General features: G+C 49.0%; 1 pseudogene; it reads right to left on the bottom strand.

The window, feature by feature from the left end:
* Positions 1-13,837: 13,837 nt before the first annotated feature.
* On the bottom strand, positions 13,838-15,842 carry LOC119287468 (annotated as a pseudogene).
* Positions 15,843-16,084: the final 242 nt, after the last annotated feature.

The following is a 16,084-nucleotide window of genomic DNA, read 5'->3' as shown; positions in this document are numbered from 1 at the left end:
AAAACGGTTCCAGAACAGGCGGTTGACCAAAGTGGGTTCTTGGTCCACCGCATAGGGGTTGCGGTGACGCTTCTCCCAAAACTCCTTGTTGGTCATCTCAGTCACACTCTTCCCTTTTGGCTTGTTGGCGGATCTCTTTGATTGCTGCGGAGGTGGAGGAACACTTGCAGAAGCGCTTGCTGGAGGCGGTTGGGTGCTCGAGGAACCACCGGCTGGCTCAGAGGTGCGGTAGCGTTTGGATGTTGCACGCTCAGGGTTGATACGGCGAGCTTGATGCTCAGAAGGGTCATCACCTGGAGCCAAACACAAGAACACGCAAAACAACCAGAAAGAACGAGCATGAGCCAACAAACACAGCAAAAATAATCAAGGTAAGGTAGGAATTTGATGGAATTTGGCATGCAGCGGTAGTACCATGACATGCACGCGGTAGTACCGCCCCAAAGAGAGCGGTAGTACCGCTCGAGGTCAAGCGGTAGTATTGCTCCAATGAGAGCGGTAGTACTGCTCGAGGCGGAGAAACAACAGTTTCCTACAGCACGAGGCGGAGAAACATCGGTTTCCTACTACCGTGGTCAGATCCGGCACTACCGGCCTGCCAAATTCAAAAAATTCCTACCAAACTCTAATCGAGATAGTCTAGTTGCCTTCTCCAACCAACTCAAGCCTAGATTTAGCCAAAAATCTAGAGATGCAACCACCATTGCCCCTAAGAAACAAGATCTGAAAACGAGACAAAAGGAAAGAAGGAATGGGGGCAATACCGGCATCCATGGCAAGAGAACGGGGTGGGGATCGACTCCACCAAAGGAAATGGAGAGGGACGCCCCGGAGACGGAGATCCGCCGGAGCCCTCCCACGGCGAGTGGAGGCTGGAGAGAGGAAGAAGAAAGAGGGGGGGAGAATGGGTATGAGGGAGAAGAAACCTCCCCCTGCCCCGATATAACCCCCTGGTCCCGTCCCTCGGCGGTAGTACCGTGCTGGGGGCGGTAGTACCGCTTATGAGCGGTAGTACCGCGCACCACCAGCGGTAGTACCGCCCAGAACGCCACGGCAACCAAACAAACAAGGCTTTTTCTCGAAGGAAAGACACAAACGGTAAGAAAAGAGAGCACACGAGCAAACGACCAAGACACACCTCTTCAAAAGAGGGCGGTGGCCGAGGCCACCTATGTTTGAGTCAAGAGGTATGGCGCCGCGAAGATTTTAACCTTGGGCCCATGACCAGAACTCGTCTTTGAAACACAAGTACCATCAACAATGGCTAAAGTGAAAGACTTGATCCATTTATGCATAATGGGGGAGGGAGAGTTCATTGAGAGAACAACACTCCCCCTATGTCCATGCCTACACCTAAACTAGACAACAAATTGAGCCAGGTGGGGTGTGCAAGGGTTCAAGCCACATTGCTTGAATCAATGATATTTAGCTCATGCCTTAACTCGCGAAATCTTGCTTCATCCAAGGGCTTCGTGAAAATATCTGCAAGTTTGTCATGAGTGTTGACATAGTTGAGCTCGATCTCTCCTCGCCTAATGTGACCCCGGATGAAGTGATACCAAATCTCAATATGCTTCGTCTTGAAGTGTTGCACCGGGTTGAGAGAGATCTTGATGGCACTTTCATTGTCACACCAAAGAGGCACTTTGTCACAAGTGACACCGTAATCCTTTAAAGTTTGCCTCATCCATAGGAGTTGTGCACAACAACTACCGGCGGCAACATACTCCGCCTCAGTGGACGAGAGAGACACACAACTTTGCTTTTTGGAAGACCAACTTACCCTCCGGAAGTGGACTTCCTATGCACTTTGTCTCCCGCCCAATCGGAATCCGAGTACCCTACAAGCTTGAAGTTTGATCCTCTTGGGTACCATAAGCCAAAGTTTGGGGTATGAGCCAAATATCGAAAGATTCAGTTGACCGCCACATAGTGACTTTCCTTAAGTGCGGCTTGAAACCGTGCACAAATTCCCACACTCAACATGATGTCCGGTCTAGATGCACAAAGGTAAAGCAAGGATCCAATCATGGAATGATATACCTTTTGATCCACCACTTTACCATTGGGATCTAAGTCAAGTTGGCACTTGGTGGGCATTGGAGTGGAAGCCGGCTTGATGTCACTTAGCTTGAATCTCTTTAGCATGTCTTGAGTGTATTTGGATTAATTGATGAAGGTTCCTTCTCGTCTTTGCTTCACTTCGAACCCTAGAAATAACTTCAACTCTCCCATGGAGGACATCTCGAACTTTGAGGTCATGAGAGCGGCAAATTCCTCATTGAAAGCTTTGTTAGGAGAACCAAAGATAATATCATCAACATATAATTGGCACACAAACAACTCCCTTTTGACCTTCTTAGTAAAAAGAGTGGGGTTGATTAGCCCAACTTCAAAACCACGGTCTTGTAACAACTCGGTAAGGTGGTCATACCACACACGTGGGGCTTGTTTAAGGCCATAGAGTGCCTTATCGAGTTGATACACATGATCGGGAAAGTAGGGATCCTCGAACCCGGGGGGTTGCTTGACGTAAACCAATTCATTAATAGGACCATTAAGAAAAGCACTCTTCACATCCATTTGTTGTAACTTAAAGTTATGATGAGAAGCATATGCAATCAACATGTGAATGGATTCAAGACGAGCAACGGGAGCAAAGGTTTCACCATAGTCGATACCCTCGACTTGGGAGTAGCCTTGTGCTACCAAACGAGCCTTGTTGCGAATGATAATCCCATGGGCATCTTGCTTGTTCTTAAATATCCACTTGGTTCCTATGACATTGTGATTCTCGGTTGGTCTTGGCACCAATATCCACACTTTGTTGCGCTCGAAGTTGTTGAGTTCTTCATGCATGGCATTGAGCCAATCCGGATCTTCTAGCGCTTCATAGACCTTGTGGGGTTCCACACAAGAGACAAACGCGTGATGCTCACAATAATTTGCTAATTGTCTACGAGTGCTTACCCCCTTTCTTAAGCTTCCAAGCACATTCGTCATGAGATGATTCTTGCTGGAGAGCTTGGAAGCAACCTTGGCGGCACGACGCTCTAATTCCTCCTCGGGGGTGAGACGAGGAGTGGTCACTTGATCATCTTGAGTGTCGTCTTGGGCTTGTTCTTGTTCTTGAACTTGCTCGGAGGAGAGAACTTGACCTTGGGCATCACTTGATGTGTCAACACCATCTTGAGCGTGATCTTGCCCTTGGTCATGTTCTTGAAGATGAGGGCCTTCATGTTGTTCTTCGGAAGCGTGTGGGCCTTGGGTTGGTGATGGCTCCACTTGAGTGGAGCTTTGTCCTTCTCCTTCGGCCACAAGGGGTTCCTCAATGGGTAGGATAAAGCCAACACCCATTCTTCTTATGGCTTGGGGAGGAATTTCATCACCTACATCACAAGTGCCACTTTGCTCCACTTGGGAGCCGTTATTCTCATCAAACTCCACGTTACACGTCTCCTCAATAAGTCCCGTGGATTTATTGAGGACACGGTAAGCATGAGAGTTTGTAGCATAGCCAACAAATATGCCCTCATAAGCTCTAGCCTCAAATTTAGACAACCGAACACCTTTCTTGAGAATGAAACACTTACACCCGAATACCCGGAAGTACTTGAGGTTGGGCTTGTTACCGGTGAGTATCACGTATGGAGTCTTGTTCAAGCCCTTGTGGAGGTAGAGCCGATTGGATGCATGACACGCGGTGTTGATGGCTTCGGCCCAAAAGTTGTACGGAGACTTGAACTCCGCCATCATGGTCCTTGCCGCATCCATCAACGTCCGGTTCTTCCTCTCTGCAACACCGTTTTGTTGAGGGGTGTAGGGTGCGGAATATTGATGCTTGATTCCCTCATCACTAAGAAACTCATCCAAGGTGTAGTTCTTGAACTCGGTGCTATTGTCACTTCTTATTGTCAAGATCTTTGCATTGTGTTGACGTTGTGCTTCATTTTCAAAGTCAATGACGGTTTGTTGGGTCTCGCTCTTCCTCTTGAAGAAATACACCCACGTGTACCTTGAGTAGTCATCCACAATCACCAAGCAATACTTCCTACCTCCAAGACTATCGAAGGATGGAGGCCCAAAGAGATCCATGTGAAGGAGCTCCAAAGGCCTCTTTGAATAAATGATAGTCGTGGGAGAGTGAGCCTTCTCATGTAGCTTTCCTTCGATACAGGCACTGCAAGCATGATCTTTAGCAAAACTAACATTCGTTAGTCCACGGACATGGTCCCCCTTGAGGAGACTTTGCAAAGATCTCATACTGACATGGGCTAAACGGCGATGCCAAAGCCATCCCACATCAACTTTAGCCATTAGGCATGTCGCGGTCTTAGTGGGTCGCTCCGAAAAGTTAATCACATATAGACCGTTCTCGACATGCCCAACAAAAGCTACTTTAAGAGTCTTGCTCCACAAGAGGGCCACGGTATCGATATCAAAGAAAGTGGCAAAGCCCATGATTGCAAGTTGACGAACGGAAAGTAAATTGTATGCAAGGGACTTAACAAGCATGACCTTCTCGATCGTGAGATCATGAGAGATGACCACCTTACCAAGTCCCAATACCTTAGAAGATGAGGCGTCACCCCACTCGACATTGGTGGGCATAGATGGAACCTTGTGCACGTCCACCACCAAGTCCTTGCTTCCGGTCATATGATTTGTAGCTCCGCTATCGAGCAACCATGATCCCCCACCGGAAGCAAACACCTACAAGAGATCAATGCTTGGTTTTAGGTACCCATTTTGTAATGGGTCCTTTGATGTTAGTAACAAAGGTTTTTGGAACCCAAATAGACCATTCAATGTATTCATGAGGAGAACCAACAAATTTGGCATAAACATGCCCATCACTAGCACGGCATAACACATAAGAAGGATCAAAATCGCCGGCTTTGTTGGGAGGGGTGACATTGCCCTTCTTTACATTGTTCTTCTTCTTCTCCTCGGAGGCACTCTCTCCCTCCTTCACAAAGGTTTGCATGAGAGGAGGAGGTCGTTTGGTCTTGTCATTCTTCTTCTTGTTCTTGGAGTCGGGCACATACCCAACCCCTTCCTTGGCCACAACTCCCTTTTGGTTGATCAAGAGATCGTTGAGGTTCTTCTTGCCTTGTATGCAATTCGCAAGACCTCTCTCAAGTTTCCCCTTTAGCTTAGCGTTCTCCTCAACAAGATGCACATGCTCACAACACGGGTTAGTAGCATTTGCATTATCAATTAACATCATACGAGGGAAAGTGGCTTTTTCCTTGGTTAGCTTTACTTGAAGTTGATCATGACACTCTTTGAGGCTAGCATGAGCACCCTTCAAGACCTTGTGAGCCTTGTCAAGTAGATCAAACTCCTCTTTGAGTCTAGCAAGATCAACCTCAAGTTCGGTCTTCTCGGAGTTTAGCACATGAGAAACTATGAGGACATGATCATAATATTTCTTTAACTTAGCATGATCAATGTTGTGTGACTCCTCAAGAGCCAAACGAAGACCACGCTCTTCCTCAAGAGCATTGGAAAGATCTGAAATCTCATCGGCATAGTCACGACTATGCCCTTCCATCTTAGTGATGGTGTCTTCGTGAGTCTCGATCATGTCATTGGCTTCACCAAGTTGTTCCAAGAGAGCAACAAAGTGCTTCTTGGATTTTCCCTTGAGTTTGCTCATAAAGGCCTCAAACTCGTTAGCCTCCACATTAGCTCCCTCAAGTTCATTAATGCTATTCGTCGGAGAAGGATGATTAATGATGGTAGTTTTGATATTGGGGGTTACCTTGTTGGTGGCTTTAGCCATGAGGCACTTGGAGGTGATGCTCTCATTGGGTGAGTCGAAGAGAGACACCCGTGAAGTCGTCGCAATGGCAACGGAGGCCATGGCAACCGACTCATCATCTTCATCATCGTCATCATCCTCATTGTACTCTTCTTGTACAACCAATGCCTTGGGAGGAGTCTTCTTGGTGAAGTTGTTCTTGTTGGGGAACGACTTGGCCTTGTCCTTTCGAATGAGCTTGCCACCATTGTCTTCCCTCTTCTCATACGGGCATTCCGCAACAAAATGACTCGCGTTGCCGCAATTGTAGCAAGTCCTTACACGTTGCTTGCCCCTCGTGCCACTCGAGTTGTTTTTGCTAAAGTTTGGCCTCGAGTTTTTCTTGCTCCAAAATTGCCTTAAAGCAAGTGCCATGTGTTCATGATATGCATACTTCGTATCTTCGGGGTTGCTCTCCTCTTCTTCCTCTTCTTCTTATTCAACGGTGAGCTTGGCCTTCAATGCAAGGTTAGGCTTCTTTGCCCATTGAGAACGGAGCACCGCATTGTCGGTGGTCTTGTCCAAAATGTTCATGGCCACAAACTCATCCAACACTTCGCTTGAGGTCAAAGTGTGGAAGTCAGGTCTTTGACGAATGACGGAGGACATGGCCTTGTGGTAGGGCATCATTGCCTTGAGGAATTTGCGCTTGATCCAATTGTCATCCGTGTCCTTGCTCCCGTGATCTCGTAGTGAGACCGCGAGTTTGGTTACTCTCCCATAAACCTCACGAGGTTCTTCATCTTCTTTCATTGCAAACTCATCGGCCTCATCTTGCACCACTTCATAGTTGGAGCGTTGAATGATTGCGCTTCCCCGATAGAGTGAGACAACACAAAGCCATGCGTCTTTGGCCAAGGCCAAGGGCCGAAGATGAGGTAGATCTTCGGGTGGAATTGCATCTTGAATGATGAAGAGAGCATTCTCATTGAATTGATTATCCACGGCTTCTCGAGGAGTGAAGTTGCTTGGATCATGTGGATAGAAACCTTCTTCAATGATTCTCCAAAGATTAGTGTTCACATGATTTAAATGACGTTTAAAGCGGTAAACCCAAGAATCAAAGTCCTCATTTTTCACAATCTTAGGGGGAGGACCGGCATGATTCAAATGAGTGGAAGGAACCGGTCCACCATAAACAAGTGGTGGTTCCACATGGGCAAAGATGCCGGTGCCATTCTTACCACTAGAAGAAGGAGCCTTTTCACTACTAGCTTCCCCCTTGTCGGGGATAGCATCCGTCACCTTGTTGGCGGGGTCACCCACTTTCAACGGTGCGGTGGATAGTATAAGCCCCTCAAGAAATTTAGTAAACATGCTTTCAACTTCGGTCGTCATGGAGGTTTTCAATGTCTTCAAGGCCACATTGAACTCCTCCCGAGAGACTGAGGTTCCCCCATCGCCCGTAGACGAGATCGGATTCACACCGGAGTGTTCCTCCACACCGTCTACGGTATCAACCATACTCTTTGGACGGTAAAGTCCTTAATAAAGAGACGCGGCTCTAATACCAGTTGAAAGGATCGATATGGTTGACTAGAGGGGGGGTGAATAGGCAACTACCAATTTTTAACTTTTCTTTATCAAATTAAACTTTGCATCAAAGTAGGTTGTGTAGATGTGCAACTAGGTGAGCAACCTATATGATGCAATACCAACAAGCAAACAAGCAAGCAAGAGAAGTAACACTAAAGAGCTTGCACAAGTAAAGGTAAGAGATAACCAAGAGTGGATCCGGTGAAGACGAGGATGTGTTACCGAAGTTCCTTCCCTTTGAAGGGAAGTACGTCTCCGTTGGAGCGGTGTGGAGGCACGATGCTCCCCAAGAAGCCACTAGGGACACCATATTCTCCTCACGCCCTCACACAATGCGAGATGTCGTGATTCCACTATTGGTGCCCTTGAAGGCGGCGACCGAACCTTTACAAACAAGGTTGGGGCAATCTCCACAACTTAATCGGAAGCTCCCAACAAAACCATGAAGCTTCACCACAATGGACTATGGCTCCGTGGTGACCTCAATTCTAACGCCCTGGACACAACCGCGGGTGGTCGTTACTCCTGGCGGGATCTAGACTGGCCTCACAGATCAATACTAGTCTTTTCTGCGCACTTTGTCCTCACTCATGCGCACCCGGGAGTAACTTCCCGGTCGGTCACCCATCCTGACACTACTCCAAGCTGAGCATGCTTAGCTTTGGAGTTCTGTCCGAATGGGCTCCCAGAAAAGAAGGAATTCCTTATTGATATGAGTAGTCTATCATCCCTAATAAGCCAGGCCATCACATACACCCCCACTCAGAGGAACCGACGTCCTCATCGGGCCACAGGAACGTTCCCTCTTGGCACATACGTCTGTGCTTCTAGTCCAGTACATGTGCCATGCCGTGTGCCACGACGGGTCACAAACGTCATGAACAACATGACCACGCACCTGTCCGCAACCATCCGTGTAACCGTGAGGGTCGGCTCTGATACCAACTTGTAACGCCCCGGACACACCCACCGGTGGTCGTTACTCCTGGCGGGATCTAGACTGGCCTCATAGATCAATACTAGTCTTTTCTGCGCACTTTGTCCTCACTCATGTGCACCCGGGAGCAACTTCCCGGTCGGTCACCCATCCTGACACTACTCCAAGCTGAGCATGCTTAACTTTGGAGTTCTGTCTGAATGGGCTCCCGGAAAAGAAGGAATTCCTTATTAATATGTGTAGTCTATCATCCCTAATAAGCCAGGCCATCACATCAACTGTCTAGGGTGCTCAAACACCCAAGAGTAACAAGATCCGCTAGGGATGAGTGGGGGAATCGAAAATCCCTTGGTGGAAGTGTAGATCGGGGCCTTCTCAATCACTCCCGAGCAAATCAACAAGTTTGATTGGCTAGAGAGATAGATCGGGCGAAAATGGAGCTTGGAGCATTTAATGGAGCTTGAGCAAAAAATTGAGCTTGGAGGAGGAAGAGGTAGGTCAAAGAGAAGAAGGGGACTCCCTTTTATAGCAGGGGCAACAATCCAACCATTGCCCCTCACCAACCAGCCCCGCACAGGGCGGTACTACCGCTGAGAGGGGGCGGTACTACCGCCAGGTCAGCGGTACTGCCGCGCCAGCCAGCGGCACTGCCGCGCAGAGGAGACTAGTAGGAATAGGACCCAACGCGGTACTACCGCAGTGGTAGGGGCGGTACTACCGCTCCTGGAACGGTACTACCGCCTCTACAACCGCAACTAGTGCCGCAAAACCTGACACGAGAAAAAGACCCCTCGAGTCGAGGCGGTAGGAGCCACACAGCCCAGCGGTACTACGGCAGCGGGGTCACGGGCAGTACTACCGCCGTGGAGCGGTACTGCCGCTTGTGACCCTTCGGCCGTACTACCGCTGGTAGTGCGGTACTACCGCTGGGGCACAGAAGAGAGAGAGAGAATCTCTCCAAAGAGGCTGAGGACGAGGCGGAGGTGCCAGGCACCCCAGCGGTACTATTGCTGTGGAGCCACGGGCAGTACTACCGCTGTGGAGCGGTACTGCCGCTTGTGGCTCCTCAGCGGTACTACTGCTGGGTTGCGCGGTACTACCGCTTGGACCCAGACAGGACAAGGAAGAGAGGAGAGATCTCTACAATGGAATGGAAAAGCTCGGAGGGTGAGAAGCTGATGTGTACGTGTTGATTCCACCCATGCAATACCCCAGCGGACCCCCTCTTGATAGTACGGTGCCCTCTACGCAACTAGTCCACCGAGAAAGAAACGAAAGAGCTACACCATCTTGAAATATACTCCGAGGGGAAGAAAACGTCTCGTGCCAGGGGAGAATCTGTGAATTATTCAAAGCACAAGATTAGTCCGCAAACATGTTGTCATCAATCACCAAAACTACCTTGAGAGAGATATGCCGTAACACCGGTCCTTGATAAAAAAATAAAAAGGGTGAAACTCAACGAACACATTATTGTCACGAGTTAATTTAGGAACCGAGAGTAAACTACGTGTGACTGAGGGAACACGAAGGACATCAAGAAGACACAAGGTTTTAGTGGTACGTGAAAGGAGAGATGCCTGACCAACATGTGAGATGGGCATACCTGATCCATTTGCAGTGCGAACTTGATCATGGCCGGTGTAGGGCCAGCGAGTGGCCAGTTTGTCAAGCTGGCTCGTCAAGTGGTCTGTGGCGCCCGTGTCCATGTACCAGGCAGGATCCACAGAGTATGATGGAGTGAAGCCAGGATCCTGTGTAGCGAGAGAAGCTTGCTTCTCATTGCCCTTCCCATTGTTCCCAATGCCAAGAAAATCTTGTTTGAAGCGACGATGGCAGCGAGACGCCAAGTGTCCCTCAATACCGCAGAGTTGACACTCAACCCCACCACCACACGCCTCACAGTGGAGCCGCTTGTGGCCAGACGTCGGTGGAGGTGGAGCGGGCAGACGGGGCTGGCTGCCCGAAGATGACAGCGCCTTCTGCTTGGCACCGCGAGCACCTCCGCGAAGAGCAGCGTTCGCAGATGGACCCTCCGAGTAGACGCCAACGGAGCGGCGAGCAACGAGTCGTTGTTCGGTGTTGAGGAGGCGTGCATAGAGATCGCGAGGCGGCGTCAGCGTGTCACGTCCGTTGATGTTTTCAACAAGGGAATCATAGTCCTCGTCAAGCCCATTGAGAATGAATGAAGTGAACTCCTCGTCATGAAGAGGCTTCCCAATGGATGATAGTGTATCAGCCAGGGTCTTGACCTTGTTGAAGAAGGTCGTGACGGAGAGATCATTTTTCTTGACCTCACCCCGCTGATTACGGATGGCAGAAGACCGAGCCAGCGACTGTGAAGAGAAGCTGGAGTCGAGCGTGGCCCATGCATCCCTCGACGTCGCGGCAAAGACCACCATGCCGGCCACGGAGGGAGTGAGCGAGGACTGAATAGCACCCAGAATAGCCTGATCCTGAGCGATCCACCGACGATGAGCAGGGTTGGACACCATGACAGAACCACCTGCAGCTGAGGGCACCGGAACCATGGCCGGCGGACAGGGCAGCGTACCATCGACATACCCCTCAAGGTAGTGACTACGCATCAGCGGTAACACCTGAGCGCGCCACGGGAGGTAGTTATCAGCAGAGAGCTTCACCGTCGCCAGATGAGCAAAGTGGAACGGTCCTGGTTCGGACACTGATGCGGGAAGCTGCGAGTCATACGTCGGAGGGGCACTGTATGGAACCAGCATCGGCCGACGGAGGCAGCACACGGGAGTGTTGGTGATGACCGTAGGGCTGCACAGAGGGCACGCCGTAGGACTGCAGAGGTGGCGCGGTGTGCGACCCAGGAGCTCCGTAGGGCGCGCCATGCAGTGCCTCACTGGGTACGACGGGCGACATCGCATACGGCGTCGAGGACGGAGCAACGTACGATGCAGGGTATACCCCGCCGTAGGGCTGCTGGACAGGGGCACCGTAGAGGCCCTGAGGGCCGTATGGGTGCGGAACGGGAGCGTCGTAGGGTTGCTGTGGAGGAGTGCCATAGGGGCCAGAAGCCAGCGGCGCATCGCGGGATTGGCCCGGGAACGCGCCGTAGGGACCAGCGCCAGAAGCCAGCGGCGCATCGCGGGAATCGCCCGGGGCAGCGCCGTAGGGACCAGCAGCCGGCGGTGCGTCGCGGGATTGGCCCGGGGCAGCGCCGTAGTGCACCGGGGCGACGATCGAGGCGCCGTAGGAGGGCGCGGGAGACCGAGCCGATGCAGATGGATCGAGTGCGGGAGATCGGGACGGCGCCATCGGGCGCGAGTCCGAGGCCGCCTGCCGAGCCCAGGCGAGCGGTGTGGACGCCATGAAGGGCGAGTCCGTTGCCAGGGTCGAGGGAGGCGGACGGCAGAGGAGGCCGACGCGGCGGCGGCGGCGGCAGCAGAGGAGGCGGAAGCGCGGCGCGAATCAAACGCGTCGTCTGATACCATGTTATACAAATTAGGGTTTGGAACAATGCTCGATACCCTTGGTGGGTACGGCTGTCATATATTTATAAGAGAGAACCGTACAAGTACATGTTATGTTACAACACGTATATCTAATATATACTTAGTCTAACAAGTTACGTGGGCCCAATCGAGTTATGTACCAGTGAGCTTAAGTAGGTAGTTACAAGCAATGTTGTTGGCGGCAATGCCACCTTCCATGAGGTTGAAGGCCCTTGTGTCACCATAGGCATGCATGCATGTTGAGTTAGTTAGTTGCTTACTTTTGTCGGAATATTTTGGGCGGCTCGTCGATAGAACTTCGCCAGGTCCTTCTTGCGTGCTATAAGCACACGTTGACCCCCAGAGGCGAGGCGAGACCATCCGTCACCGCAGCTCATTGCACAAGAAAGATTTGAAGAATCACTTGGGTATGTTGAAGGAGATGTATGACTACATCAAGGACCATGCTCGACTCACCTGAGATGGTACCACCTATCCGATCCTTTTACGACAGCAGCACTTTGCGCCCACAATCCCAAGTACCAACACCGCAACCCCTAGCACTGACAACACAACCTGAAGAAGCAGCATTGAAGGACCAAGGAAAGGCGTTGAAATCTTAAGGTGTCGCCTTGTAGAAACTTGATATGTAATTGACCATATGGTTCAACCTGAACCTACGTACCATCCATTTATGTTTTCTTCCACTTGTGTTTTCTGCCGTGGATGGTTATAACTTGTGTTTTTCTATGTTATCATTGGATGACTATCAAATTAACTTAGAGGAAATGTCTATGAAATCTACAGACTGTGGCTTCCTGGTGATTCTAACTTGTAAAGGTTGCGAGTGTTCAGCGGCGGCAAGGTAAATAACTAAATATGCATCTACATTATATATCACCCATAAATGTTTAGAAAATGTGACAATGTGTACGAAATGAGGTTCTTCAATAGGTATGCCGTTTACTCTTAGAATATCTATGACTTCTCTAGTACCATAATTCCCAAGCCATGCCATCTTATATTGACTCCGGGTATATATATACCAGTTCGACGCAAACCATATAGAGTTCATAAGTAGCTTTCCATGATTCCATCAGCGAATCAAAGTATGATGTGAGCGTATCATGGTTAGTAACAAGAGTGATTAATTAGTTATGGTCACCTTCAGCAAGACAACTAGATTCCACGGGATAATAGTAAACATATTATTGGTAGCTCATGACGGGCTTTGTGCAGAGACATAACGTGCCAGGCAACTACTAACTGACATCATATGTGTATGGAAGCACGTATTGATGATTCCTCCGACGCGGCCTGTACAGCTGGAATATGAAAATTGATTCGGATTAGGATAGCAGGTGTCCTTAGCTCTGCATGCAAGTCAAACCAATACAAGAGACAAACCTGATCTCTGCTCGTTGTATTTATTTATTTTAAAAAAGGATGATGGAGCCATGGAGGTTTCTTGTGGGCAAAGGACGTGACAATGAGAAGTTCCTTGTGCTCGAACCATCATGTTTTTTTTGGGCAAAGTGCACGACTATGCCTCTGCAAGACATTTGTCAGGATTTTTCTTCTTCTTTTTATTTTTTTCAAAAAAGAGGTTGGAACATCCGGCCTCTGCATTATTGTGATGCACACATCCATCTATATTGAAGTTGATCTAAGGCAATGAAACATTTGTCAGGATGATCAAGGCTTTTCTCATTCAAAAAACGCTTCGAATAAGGATTATTCATGTAGTTTATGTGATACCAAATCACAACTATTAGAGTAAGTGACTTTGAAAACAAGTCTGGTAGTGATATACCAGCTCCATGCACTCATATATATATAAACCACATATCAACACCTTAATTCTTCCTTGTACAAGGCTATACTCCCTCCCTCCGTTTCAAAATATAATGCTAGTCTTTAAAAAAAGTTAACATTTCTATGTTTGACCATGTTTATAGAAAGATATCAACATCTATATCAGTAAGTCATGGAGAATTTGGATAGATCGACCTAATACCTGATTTGTTGCATTTACCTGTCATATAAAATTACAATTACTGACTTTGAAAGGAAACACAGTAGCAATAATAATTCCATGCATTCATATGAACCAGATTACAACGCCTTCAACAAATCTTCTGTAATATGCACAAAACTATATTATAGCACCACCGTACAGTAGGATTTACTATATGAACATATAAAACATAATGGAAAAAACATGCATGCATATACATGCACCAAATTAGATGAAAAAAATGAAACACACTAGGTCTGTGTAGTTGCTAGTTCGTTGTGACGGCGACGCCTCTCATGGGAGAGCTGCTTTGCAAACTTAGCTAGTTGCTCCGCGTTGGTACCCTCTCGGGTACCTCCACATTCTGGCATGTCTCTAGGTCCACCTGAGATACCTTCTTCCCGAGAAGCTCATTCCCAATCTCCACCAGCTTATCCAAGTTAGCTTTGGAGCAGTCGTCGATTGAGCCTGCGCTTCCGCTTAGTTGATCATACTGCATTTGCATGTACATCAACCATTCATTAATTACCGTAGCAGATAATTGTTGTGTACATCAATTGATGCAGAGGCCAGGCAGTACTCTCTTTAAATTACCACAATAGGCCACTCATTGTTATGTTTTCTTTTTTGGGTATAATAGGTAGGTGGGTAGGTACCTGGATACGCAGGTATTGATGGGAGGAGCCGAGGGCGGCGGAGAGGATGGAGAGGTGGATGTCGACCATGTCGCCGCTAGCCGCGTTGAACATGTCGAGGATCGGGACGGTGCCGCCCTTGAGGATCCAGTCCAGGATGCCCCACTGGGCTGTGTCCTTAGCACTATACTTGCCTTTCGGATTTGAAGACGTCCCGCAGCCGATGGAGATGACCATGTATGACTTCCCAAGCAAGTCACCGTTCCCAGCCATGATGATGTCCTATGCCACATGGCTCATCGCGCATAATGTCTACAGTAGCCATGCACGTGAGATATCGAGTCAGTTGGGCCTGCCAGATGACCGAGTTGTGTGTACTGGTGAACTTAAGTAGTTACAGGGTTGTTGGCGGCGACGCCGCCGTCAATGAGGTTGAAGGCCCTTGTGCCGCCCTTGCCGTCTTCGGTCTCAAAGTAATGCGCCGGGAAGAAGGTGGGTGCGGCGGAGGTGCCAATGGCGATGTCTGACAGGAGCGCGTTCTTCGCTGGCTGGTTCTTCAGCTGGTCAATCATGCATGCACATATGATTAGTTGATTGTTCGTTACTAGGTACTCCCTTGGTCCTAAAATATAAAAACGTTTTTAACACTAGCATAGTGCCAAAAACGTTTTTATATTCTAGGACAGAGGGAGTACATAGGTAGCACCATACCATGCATATGCGTGCATCACATGGGTACCTGGTAGCTGGAGAAGATGGTGGGTTGCAGGTGGGTGATATCGAAGGCCGGGATCACCACGCTGGTGAGAGCCCCGTCCAGCTTGGTGTCGCCGAGGTGCCGACGGAGCAACGATTGGAGGTACTTGCCATTGTACTTGGGCCCGGTCACCATCCCCAGAGCTGTGCCGATCTTGGAGAAGATTGAGTCCCTGCACCTTGGCAATTAACTCTCCAAGAATCGATGAAATTACGATGTCGTAAACTAAGGAACTGATGATCCATATACTGGTATGTGTATAGTGATATACATATGAATGCATGCTCAGTTAGTTAGTTGCATGCGTACTTCTGTGGGAAGATTTTGGGCGACTCGTCGATGTAGAACTTTGCCAGATCCTTGGCATCGAACAGCGGCCGTCCATCCTTGTCCGGCGCCGTGAGCATCACCGTCAAAAGGCCACCGGTGCTGGTGCCGGCGACCACGTCGAAGTAATCCGCGATCCGAGCATCCGGCCCGTCCAGTTTCTACAGGCAACACATTACACATGCAGTGATATATGACAAGATCGATTGATGAACATACGTAAAAGTATCTTACCTGGAGCTCCTTCTCAAGGAAGGCGAGGACGGTGGCTGGGATGATCCCTCTCACACCGCCGCCATCGATGCTCAGGATGGTCACCAGCTTATTCACCTTGTCACCTCCTGCAGAAGAACTACTACTTGCCATTGATTTGGAGTTTGGTAACACGTACAGCCCAAGCTAGCTACGAAAACTCAAGAAGAGAATGTGGCAAACTAAGGATTTAGCTAGAAAGAACAAACTTGTTATATATATAGACAGGTCTGGAGCAACCAAATAAATTAACTACTACCTCCGTCCTGGTTTATTAGTCCTCTATGTAATCTATGCTAAATTTTGATCAAAAATTTAACTAACAAAATGTTAGTGCATGTCAACAAAATTATATT

The sequence above is a fragment of the Triticum dicoccoides genome, chromosome 4A (genome assembly GCF_002162155.2).
Source record: "Triticum dicoccoides isolate Atlit2015 ecotype Zavitan chromosome 4A, WEW_v2.0, whole genome shotgun sequence".
Lineage (NCBI taxonomy): Eukaryota > Viridiplantae > Streptophyta > Magnoliopsida > Poales > Poaceae > Triticum > Triticum dicoccoides.
This window is presented reverse-complemented; position numbering and strand designations above follow the sequence as displayed.